General features: G+C 45.7%; 2 protein-coding genes across 2 annotated transcripts in view; one reads left to right on the top strand and one right to left on the bottom strand.

Annotated features, from left to right (window-relative positions):
* Positions 1-12,031, top strand: part of ANKFN1 (ankyrin repeat and fibronectin type III domain containing 1) — a 405,102-nt gene that overhangs the window by 81,267 nt on the left and 311,804 nt on the right. The window lies entirely within an intron of this gene.
* LOC311579532 (uncharacterized protein) overlaps positions 1-12,031 on the bottom strand; it is a 461,287-nt gene that overhangs the window by 144,158 nt on the left and 305,098 nt on the right. The gene's annotated exons all lie outside the window — the stretch shown is intronic.

Here is a 12,031-nt window from a genome sequence, read left to right as displayed (position 1 = left end):
TCGACAGAAACAGCACCCACATACCCTCGTTTGCAGTGGGTAATTGTTGTTTTCCCTGCTATGTACAGAAGGCTGGGTGACAAAGCCCTCACACAACATCGACTGAGCAAACAACTGCAAATAGAAACCACAGTAAGGGTTCAGAAGACTTGAGAGATCCTAATTCTGTGGCCCTTTAAAACAGTTCCTCACGTTGTGGTGACCCCCCTCCAACATAAAATCATTTCCCTTGCCACTTTGTACTTGTAACTTTGCTGCTGTTATGAACTGTAATGCAAATATCTGTTTTGTTCTGGTGGTCTTAGGTGACCCCTGTGACAGGGTCGTTTGACCGGCAAAGGGATCAAGAAACCCAGGTTGAGAACCATTGCTCTAGACAAATATATACAGATTCCCCCTGGGAGCTGGAATTACAGGTGGCCATGAGCCCCCTGACATGGAGTTAGGCACCTGGTAGGGGTGCTGGTGATTGAACCCAGGTCATTTACAACTCAGGTCCTCTCTGGTTTTGTTTTTGCTTTTGTTTTAAGCAACATTTCTCTGTGTAGCCTTGACTGTCCTGTACTCATGTTGTAGACCAGGCTTGCCTCAAACTCACAGAGATTGGCCTGCCTCTGCTTACAGGCCTATGCCACCATGCCTAGCTCAGAAAGTGATCTTAACTGCTGATCCACTTCTCCTTTTCTATAGATGGAGAAACTCAGACTTCCTCAGACATCTAGCTGGTGGGTGTTGAAAGATCTAGTCAAACCCCAAACACTGCTCTGAAACTGGGAAGGTGATGCCTAATGGACACAAAGGCAGGCTAAATAAGCCTTTGGAAGAAACCAGTTTCCCCCCCCCCAGAGTCATGTGATGCACTTATTTTGTCAACTTGACTCAAAACTAGAGTCACCTAGAGAACTAGAGCAGGGAACCCAACTGACGAACTGCCTCTATCAGATTAGCCCATGGGCATGTCTTTGGAATGTTTTCTTTATTGGATGATGTAGGATGGCCCAACCCACTGTGGTGGTAGCCCCACCTTGGGCAGATGGTCTCGGGTTATCTAGGCTAGCAAGCATGAGCAAACCATGGTGAGCAAGCTAGTAAGAAACATTCCTCTGTGGCTTCTGTTTCAGTTCCTGCCTCTAGTTTTCTGTCTTAGATTCTCTTGATCATTGGCTGTAACCTGTGAGGCAAAACCCACAAAAAACAAAAACTGTCATAACTTTTTTGCATCCGTTAATGCGATAAAAATATTTTGATATCACATTAAGGAACACAAATAAAGCTGTTTCTTCTTGAATTAATTTGACCAAGAGTGAGCCCCAGTGTGAACTCTCCACTTCCCTCTCTGTATCCTCTATATGTCTATAGTCTGTGGTTGCTTGCTATTCTGTAACTTGATTGTTATGTGTGTCTGATTTGTCATTATGTCTGTCCCCAGCAAAGGGCTTTCCTCTGTAGTTATTGACCAGCACAGAAGAGGAACTGCTGTTCTTTATAGAAATCTTTAACAGAGTTTTAGAAGGGAAGAAAATACTGAATCCAGTTGACCTAGAATAGCAACAGCACCACAGACAGACATAATCAACTTGTATCCATGTTGTTTACAATATTTATGGTGAATATTTGTTTTAAAGTCATTTTCAACTTGCTGGCTGTGTTCGGCAAATGACTACAACACATACATTATTCTGGGGTAGGGACATGGAAGAGCATATGACAAGATTAAAGCTATCTATTTAGCCAAGTTTTAAAAACTGACTGCATGGGCAAGCCAAGGCATAGTAAGTATGGACACATTATTCTCTTAGAGGTAAGTTAAATGTACATAGTCTGAGAACACAGTAGGACAGCAGATTAGGTACACACTTTTAAATGATCACCAAGCATATTATTAACTCGGTGGCAAGGTCCAGGAAAGTTCAGTCTCTTTTGGATTCAAGATAAATTTTCAGAAAGAAAAACGCCTCACTATGCCTTTCCTCTCCATGTGGCTTTTGGCCAGTGTGTTGTCACAGCAAGAGAGAAACAAACGGATATGACATCAAGTTGGTTTGATCCTAAGCAACTAATGTGTCTCCACCGTGCTTATTGGCAAAATGAAGGAGAAAGGCACCTCAGTCCATGTGGTTCACATGGGAAGTCCATATGCTTGGGTACAAACCAGGCACATATCAGTGTGAAAGAGTAAAAGGGCAACATAGCTAAGATGCTCGAGGGAGGATGGAAGTTGCAGAACCCCAGAGCAGTAGTTTGCTTTCACCTTTTCCTTTTTGTTAAATTTTCTTGCACACCAGACTAGAGCACATCACCAGGCAGATTTTCACTATTTGTTTAACATGCCTCACGTTCTTTTGTACTCTCCTTTCTGACTCCTCAAAGATGCAAGTACCCTTTTCTTCTTGTAATGCAGTGACATTGAAGTGCAATGACATTGGGCACCACTACCTGCTGTTATTGTTGAGTAGTTGCAATGGGATAGCATGCAATAGCCCATCCGATTCTCCTAACTATTATTCGAGGTGGGCATAACGCACCCCGATTTTAGGACAAAGCAACAGAAGCCAAGTCAGGAAAGGGCATATAATTTGATGAGAGAACACGGGGAGAAAATGGCAGAGCTGCAATGTAAACTTGTGTCTACATAATTCTAAACTCCAGCCTCCTCTCCTGTTCTCGAAGGGCATGCTTTTGTAGATGGTACATGGATAACAGTGCTGAGGGATGGAGGAAAAGAGAGGCAAATATATATATATATATATATTCACAGATCATAAATAGCAAACCAGTTGGCCTACAGAGTACCTGATGAGAACAGTGGCTGTAGGGAAAGAAAATGCTGATATTGGAACAGTAGATATTGTTTAAAAGTAGCTGTTGAGATTGAGGTCATAAGCACAGGAAACAGGACAAACTAAATTAGATACCAAAGTGAGTTCCCAGATGTCACAGTACCTTAAGCATAAGACGGAAGAGAGCGGGTGAAGAGTGAGAAGGGTTTGGATATTTGTAAGGTTTCCTTCTTAGAATGAAGTAGAGAGGGTTCAAAGCAGGGCAGACACCGAGAACAGGAATGGCTAAGCCACTTTCAGTCAAACCAGTGCCTCTATAGACAGGCACAGGTGAGGAGAGATCACCGTTGGAGAAGAGAATGCCACCATTGCCAGCCCCTCCCGAGATGTGAAGTCAGGAGCTCACACTGACTGAGAACTGGGAAAAGTATTATCTGAGACCCGAGAGAAAAACGAAACTAAACTGAAACACGTATCTGCATGCTTGGCATGGCAGCCTTGTTACCATGGCGATACCCCCTGCACACCCTACCTCTGCCCTCTTTGAGCCTTGTTTCCTTTCTCTGTGGAAGAGTTGGGGGTGCAGGGGAAATGGAGCCTAGAGCTGTTCAGCTCCCAGGATCTTAGGGAGGCCTTAATCAATTACAGCCCTGCTTTAGCACAGCTGCACCTCTAAAGGGGGGACTCAGATCCTGCAAGCACCTTGTTTTGTGTCCTCTTCTGGCCATCACTGTAGCACCTCCTGGTTCATTGAGCGACATGGTGCCGTCACATGCGGCTCTGCCATGTTGGCCTGTGGATGCTTTCTCATAAGTTTTGCGGCGTCAGTTTTTAACACCACCTTCATATGCCTGCCTACAGATGCTAATGCACACACTCCGGAAAGTTCTTTATAGAGTGTGTCTGGTGGTGGGGCAGGGGCGGTGGCTGGTCACAAAATGGCAGTCTACAAACTGGTTATAAGCTACCAATATGTTACGTTTGACTTACACAGTGTTTACTAATTTTTTTTAATTGAGAATTTTCGCATTCCCACGTTGCCAGTTTTTCTTAGAAATGTAAAAGCCTCTGGAAATCTGATGCTGCAACCCCATACTAGCTTATTATTAACCCCAAGCTCGGCTCTTTCTGCTCTCTCTACACACAGCATTTCTCTTTATTTTGCCACAGTCTCCACCACTCCTTCTTGCCTGACATTAAGCCTTCTGCCTACAACTTTATTTTATTGAGCTGAAATAAATCCTTCAGGCGTTTAACCTTGAGATCCTAATGTAAGATAATCAAGCTGGCATTGGCAGAAGTTAGTTGGTGCCCAGAAGGCATGAGTGTGCTTGAGTGGTAAATATGGCTGACCTCCAGATTCTCTGCCCTGTCTTCATGTGCTCTTCTACTTACAGCCTCCTTGGAAAACACTCAGAACCTCATAACAAGTGCTCAGCACTGACACGCCATCCCCTTCCTGACAATGCAGATGAACACGATCCCAGGTCGAGCCTCAGTCAGCCGAGATACCAATCCCACAATGCCTATCTCTTCGCTCTCTGACAGGAGCAGAGAGATCTAACCAGCTGGCTCCGGCAGCTGTCGAGGACCGTGGTCACTTGGGTCATTTTGCATTGTTAAATACAAAAGAAAGAACTGGTCTAGGTGAAGTCAACTTTCTTTTTTTTTTTTTTCCTTTATTAATTTATTCTTGTTACATCTCAATGGTTATCCCATCCCTTGTATCCTCCCATTCTTCCCTCCCTCCTCTTTTCCCCTTATTCCCCTCCCCTATGACTGTTCCTGAGGGGGATTACCTCCCCCTGTATATGCTCATAAGGAAGTCAACTTTCTGATTTTTGAACCCAGTGCAGTCGAGGCACAGTCCGGGGGACGGGGAGCAGACACGAGGTCAGCCTTTACTATCCACTTAGACTGATACACACCCAGGAGGCTGATAACATGCACCTCTGCCTGTATCTGAGGGATACTCTGTAACTTGGGGGAGGAAACATTAGGGTTTTAATCTGGAATGTTCCCCAAGGAGAGTCTATTGTACTTACAAGTTTGAGCATTAGCTCTCCCAGCTAGTGGCACAGCTTTGACAGGCCATAAAGACTTTGGCATACGGGAGCCTTCTTAGCAGTATAGGAATGGGCCTTGATGGATACAGCCAAGCTCTGATTTGGTCTCTGCTTCCTGATCCACCAATAAATAAAGGCAATTGCTCTGAGCTCCTCTTGCCATGGACAAAGCCATTTGCCATGGATTCCTTGCTGTGATGGTCCACTGTTTCTTGGAAGTGTGATTTAAGAATAAATCTTTGCTTCATTAAACTGCTTCAGTCAGATTTAGAAAGACAACTAGTACAAAGTGGGGCGTTCTTGCTGAGTGGGAGTGCCACCAACCCATAGGCTGAGGGACTGGATGGAATAAGAGGAGGAAGAGAGAGGGAGCTAACACAGGTGTTTTTCTCTCCTTCTCAGCTCCCTCTCCCCCATGAGATGAGCAGTTGGTAGGCGCGTTCCAATGGCCAAGATGAACTGCCTCACACCTCAGGCCCAAAATCATGATGCTGACCAACAGAGGGCTGAAACCATGAGCCAAATCCCTTCTCCCTGTCTCAAGTATTTTTTTTTCCACAGTGATGAGAAACTGGTGAAAAGCACAGATTATAGAAAACTTGGGAAACCAGACTTGTTCCTAGGGCAGTGGAGAACTATGGACACATTTAGTCTAAGAAGTGAGTCAAAATGGCCGGAAGGAACAGATGATCTCCAGAGAGATCACCCCAGGGCCAGTGTAGGGTGGAGGCAAGGACAGAGACCCAGAGGCTGGCCTTAGGTTAAGGGACCACTGGGCAAGGTGTGGTGGGTGTTTCCAGGCTCAGGGTCTAGTCTTGGTTTTGCTTAGTGCTTTCCTGCCTCTCTGTGGCTCAGTCCAAATCTGTGCCCTTCAGGTGACCAATAGGATTTAAAATTCTGTTATTCTTCTTGTCATCTGGCTCTCTGCCTGCTGTCTCCATGCCCAAAGTATAGTGATGCTAGGAGCCCAGGTCTCTTTGGTCAGAATCAACTTCTTGATTGTGTTCTTCCCCAAGGTGGTACTGTCAGTAATGTGAATTGTCATACCATTGGCCCCTATGCATATAGCTAGGAGACAGGCATGTCCTAGCTGTCCCTAACTGATGACTGTGTCTAACTGTGTACATTCTGTGAGTGTGCCAGTTGACATGTGTGTTTTGATGGTAGATATTACTGAATTTAGATTAGTCTTTCACATAAGACAGAAGCCACATCACAAAATAGGGTCAGGTCTGGAATGGAAGTATTTACAACCCTGCTACCCCTAGGCAATTCGCCCCAATTAATCAAGGCCTCCTTAGGATGCAGAAGCAAAGAGTAGTGGCAGGAAGAAGCAAGTATGTTCCCCCCAGGCTTAGCCAAGCCTGTTTGCAGCTTGGGCTTCTGGGAGTTCACAGACACAGTCGTGACACCCATTGGCATGGAGGGAGCCTGTTCTCCTCTGCTGAGCAAACACATCATTCCCAATACACTCACCTGCTGTGCTAAGCTGGAGTGGTATAAGCAGCCACATTCTCACCTCGCCTAGATCTTAAACGTCTCTGGGGTGGTAGATGCTTCACATTTAACATCTCTTGAATCCTCCCTTGAGCTCTGTGCAGCTGACACTCAACATAGCACAAACTGGCTCCCTGTGCCATTTGCCTTCTATGTAAGAGACATCTAAGTATTAAAGAAACGTGTTAAAGGGCATGGAACATGGTGCCTGCATCGAGAATATTGTTCTAGTGAGGGCTGCTGTGGTTAAGAAAGGAGTTGGGTACCTCTCGTGGTTCGTATGATGGAAGCTCAGTCTATACTGTGAGCTTGGGGAGGAGGTAGAACCTTTAGGAGTTGGAGTTTAACTTTGTAAGGCGATTAGATCATGGAGGGCACTGCACCTGACCCTCTGAAACTGAGGGCTCAGTAAATCTTTCCTTTATAAGTCATCAAGCCTAGGGTATTTTGTTACAGCAATGGAAAGCCAATACAAGAGTCATGCCTATAAATAAGCACACATGTATGAATGACTAAATTAGTGTGGCTGGATGTGAGCAGGGGGCATCTGTGAAAATAAATGCTATCAAGCTGAACGTGACAGAAGGTTCTAGAAGCAACTGGTGCTAAAGCTGAGTCTTAGGAGATGACTATTAGATGTTTACCACCTTGCAAGGAGGTGTGAGTGAATGTGTGTGTGTGTGTGTGTGTGTGTGTGTGTGTGTGTGTGTACGCAAATGTGTGTGAGTGTGTGTGTATGTGTGTATGTGTGTGACTGTGTGACTGTGAGTGTGTGTGTGAATGTGTGTGTGTGTGGTTGTGTGTGTCCCTTTTCATGATTGTATCTTTGTGGCTCAGTGTCAACAACTTCCCTGAATGTTCTCTGAATCCGGCCCAAGCCAGATGCAGAAGGCACCAGCCTCAGTGTCTTGCTTAGTACACCACACACCCCACCACCACCACAGACACACTGTACAGGGGTAACACTGGGTAGACAGTTCTCTTGAATTCTTCATCTTTAAGAGGGGCACAATAGCAAGGGGAGTGGGGTCCGAGCTCATGTTTCTCCTCCCTGCCATTACCTGGGTCAACAGGTAAGCTGGGTCTTTGGAGGCACAACTGCTCCCTCAGGTATTACCCTTACAAGACAATCCTCCTTCAGTAGCCTCCTTGTGTAGACAGTGGGCATTTTGCTGAACACAGATACTGTCCCAGGTATTAGGCTGGACAATGAGATTTGTCTAAACTCGGCAATCTACTCTTCAACCTTGCCTACCCTTGACAGACAGAGTGTTTCATTAGAAGCACACACATGCTTCCCCTTCTTTTAGTATGTCCCCTAAGAGCTCCCATTCTGAAAAGAAATCCTAGCCCTAGACCTTAACGTGTCATCCACGTGAAAACTTAGGTAATTCCTAAAATGATGCTGACCTCTCTCCGACGGTCCTTGCCACACTTGAAGAAGACAGCCATGATTGCTCTCCCCTATTCCAGCAGCTCAAATAATCCAGGCCAAATCTTGAACTAAGTGTCTTCACTTGGTTGACCATTTACCTGTTTAACATTGATTATCTGCAGGTCAGAAACACACACCTCTTTCAACCTTCCCTCTCTGTCCTTCCCACCTGACTCCTTTTAGATATGTGTACTGCTCCTCTTTCCAGGGGGCGTAGAGGCCAACCCAGACCTGATGGCAGTGACATCAATGGCTGTGGCCCCTAGACACCAGTGCCACCCTACGATATCATTTCCTGCAAGTTCATTCATTCTTTAAGAAAGATGTGTTTGTCACCAAGCACGTGCAGCATTTTCCCTGCTTTTGCTCTTGACCCCGAATGAAGATAGGGGAGCTCTCCCGAGCCAGGCCAGCCGGCCATGGGAGAGGCTGCCATTCGCAGCCTCACACTGGACAAAGCTAGGGTTCCCTAGGCAACCACAGCGTGTGCACGTTTGCAAAGGGGTTTCCTTCCAGCACCCCCTGGGCCTCTCTCGCAACTCCAGAGCTCATCCCGATGTGTAGCCCCCCCTCATGGAAACATCTCTAAACAGGGTAAGAAAACAACAGTTGCGACTTTCATTTCGTGATTGCATATTTGCAGACAACTGGTTTGCATTCAACAGGCAGGAAAATGTGAGTTGAGTGGGTGAATGAATTTGACTGCAAGCTGGTGCGCACCCTTGCGGGAGGGGGGAGGGGCGGGGGGGGCGTTTTGCTTCTGGACATAGGCTAGTTTTGGTCCCAGAGAGTTTGGGGCTGTAAAATGTGCCTTTGTCTGCGGGGAGGTGGGAGGATGGGGTGGGGCAGTAAAGAGGGGCCTCTGGGGCAAACGTTTCTGCTTATCTTCTTATCTTTGTCTATTTATGTTGATGAATATACGGAAACCAGGCATTGCTCATTTCCAGGTTAGTGCCCGCGACTGCCGTTAACACTTACTTGGAAGTGTTCTCTCTCTCTCTCTCTCTCTCTCCATCCTTTCCCACCCCCACCCCATTCCTTACTACACTGATGGAGGAGTGAGCACTTTTGCAGGAGTTCTGAAAGAATAAGCCGGGCTGGGAGGGTCACTAACACTTTTGTGAAAGACTTCCTCCTCACTGGGAGCCATGGAGCTGTTTGAATCCCTGTCACAGACCTGGGAGACCTCCTGTGTGTGGCTGGGTGTTGGAAGAAATGTCTGTTACTGACTTGGCAAATAGTTATCAACAGTTTCTATGGCGATTAGTAGCAAAGCGTGCTACTTCAGTCCTGGCTCTTCTGTGCCTGGAGATGGGGGGTGTGGGCGTCATTGGGATTGGGTACTGGGGGAAGGGAAACCCATCAGCCCCTCTACCCTAGGACTTGAGCAGACACTAAGGATGCTAAAATGCTCCAGGAGATTGACCTTCAGGCTTTACAGTGTTGGAAGGAAGCAGAAACAGGTGCTGAAACCAAAGGCAAAACGTGAATCACTCTCCTTTTCTTTCATTTCTCTTTTCTCCTTCTGTCCCTTCCTTCCTGCTTGCTTGTTTTCTGTCTTCTTTCCTTCCTTCCTTCTTTCTTTCTTTCTTTCTTTCTTTCTTTCTTTCTTTCTTTCTTTCCTCCACATCTCCATTCTCCCCACTCCCTGCTTTGTTCCCTTGTCTTTGTCTTTTTAAAAACCCATTTTTCTGATGAGGTTTAAGCATGGCTGTTAATGGAAGTAAGTACTTTGAGGGACTCCACGTTTAAATTGCTCACTGCATTATCCTCTTAACCACAGTTGTGAGTAACCTGATTTCTTTCATTGTGTGTTCAATTTTCCAGTAAACCCTTTGAGATGCGGACTGTACTGCTTTCACTGTCACATCTCAAAGCTAACCAATAACAAGCCCAGGGATGCTTAGAGTGTTCTATAGATGTTTGTAGAATTCATTTTTTTTTTAAATGATGGATCTTATGTGGTCCAAAGCAGCCCTGAAATCACTGTATGAACAAGGTTAGCTTTGAACTACTGATCCTCCTGCCTCCACCTCCCAACTGCTGAGGTTATGGGTAAGAGTCATTATGTTAGGCTTCGAGTAGTCCTCTTGGGAGCTGCCTGGTATATGGGGCTGGGGCCAGTCTGTCCCGCTGCCTCAGGATCTGGAGGATATGTGACATTCCCCAACAGTGAGACCTCACTCCAGTTCCTTTGCTTCTGTTTGTCTAGTGACCACACTCAGATGAGAATCGTGTCACTGTAACTACATCTCTGAAGGCCTCAGCCTGGGGGAGAGCTGTGGAAGGGGAGGTAGGAGTGGTCAGGGGCAGCAGCCCTGGAGAGGACTGTTAGGAAATGGGAAGACAGAACTCCGAAGAGGCTCAGGGCTTGGAAGATGGGGCAGCAGCCCAGGATGTACCGTATTTCTTGGACCACAAGATGTACTTTTTTTCCTCCAACAGTGGGGGGAACTTAGGGTGCACCTTATGGTCTGATTGCTGTTTTTTACTGTTTTTCTTTTTTTTATTGCTCTAAAAACTGGGTGTGTCTTATGGTCAGGTGCGTCTTATAGTCCGAAAAATATGGTAGTCTCTTCTAACTCTGACATCATACGTCATGAAACTAATCTTGACAGTTTTGGGTCATCTTTCCTATGTTGAGAACTTTTGCTTTTGGAGGATAAGACAAGGTCATGCCTTGATTTGTTCTAATGAAGGCAAGGAAGTTGTCTTGGTTCTGAGACAATGACACTCCTTGGGTGGAAAGTCTGCCCTTGGCAGTGAGCTGTTCAACTCAAGCCAGCCACAGTCTGCCATCTGATTCCAGTATGTCCTTTCATGTACTCAGAAATCAATAGGTAATAATTGAGAGAAAGTTCCTTTTCTCTGATAGAGTGGATTAAAAGACAAAAACAAAAACAAAAAAAACAAAAAACAAAAAACTCCCCTCTAAAGAGGTAACATTTAAAAACCTTCGTCATTGGTTGAATGGGAAACAAGCTGTGCTGGTTCCAGGTAGGGGTGAGAGGGGACCATGAAGTATGAAGCTCTTGATAAGCAGAGGGCGAGGAAGCTTGGTGTGCTTAAACCAAAGACGTGTATCTGGAACAGAGACAGTGATGCAGAGGTGTGGTCAGAGGGTTTAGGGGAGGACAGTGGAGGTCTCCATCCCCAGAGGGCATGGTACACAAACTGGTGGGAAGCCGTTGGACATATTTTTACACAGAAATGATGATCCCTGGTCATTCCAGCAGCCAAGGAGAGAAAGAGAAGTATGTTCCAGAAACCTTATGTGCGATGTGGTTTATGTACAACAGGCCCAGGAATAGGGCAGCTTATATGGAAAATGATACGATATTTTGGAAACTCAGACGTGTCCAATGAACCTAGATTTGAGTCCTGACTCTGAGATTTATTCACAATATAGCAACATGGAAATGTCATTTAAAATCCAATATCGCCTGCCTCCATGAGTGCTAAAGGTGGAGCAGCAGGAAAACATGCCAACTTGGAATAGATGCTTGAAATGATGACCCTTCCTGTCAGAGGAGCCTCAGGACCTCTGCACTGTAGGCCACAGATGAGCAACACAGCCCAGATACGTCAGGCAGCAACCACTGCCATGCTCTACTCTCTGTATGCCACACCATGTGCCTCTGGAGAGGGAGTGGAAAGAGGGGCAGTAGTCTCTGCAAAGGCCTGAAGCTGAGGCAGGGGAATGGACAGTTAGTGAAGTGTCTTCCTCACAAACATGAAGACCTGAGAGAGAGATCCAAGTCTTCTGCAAAAGGCTGGATGTGGTCACATGGGTTTACAACTCTCCTCTGTGGGGTAGGAGTTGGAAATAGGAAGATCCCTGGAGCCTGCTGGCCAGTATAGTTAATCAGTGAACACTGGACTCGGAGAGAGACCCTGTTTCAAAAGACAAGGTGAAGACTGATTGAAGAAGACACCTGATGTTGACCTCTGGCCTTCACAAAACATGCATACATACCTATATGCACAGGTGTATACACACACACACGTGCACACACATGTGAAACTGGTTGAGGTCAGGGCTGTGATGCAGGGATAGGTTCTCTACTCCTGAACAGTACTGGTTAATTATATATCATATATTAGCTATACATACAGTTAATATATACAGTTAGTATATATAGTTAATATATTTAAAGTTAATATATAGTTAACTATAATATAGTTAACATATTATAATGTAAGATATACATCTATTATAATCAGCAAACAATGGTCTCCGAGGACAATCTGGG

This window comes from Acomys minous (genome assembly GCF_964271855.1).
Source record: "Acomys minous genome assembly, chromosome: 12".
NCBI classification, from domain to species: Eukaryota; Metazoa; Chordata; class Mammalia; order Rodentia; family Muridae; genus Acomys; species Acomys minous.
Note: the sequence above shows the minus strand (reverse complement) of the source record. Positions and strands in the feature narration are given on the sequence as shown.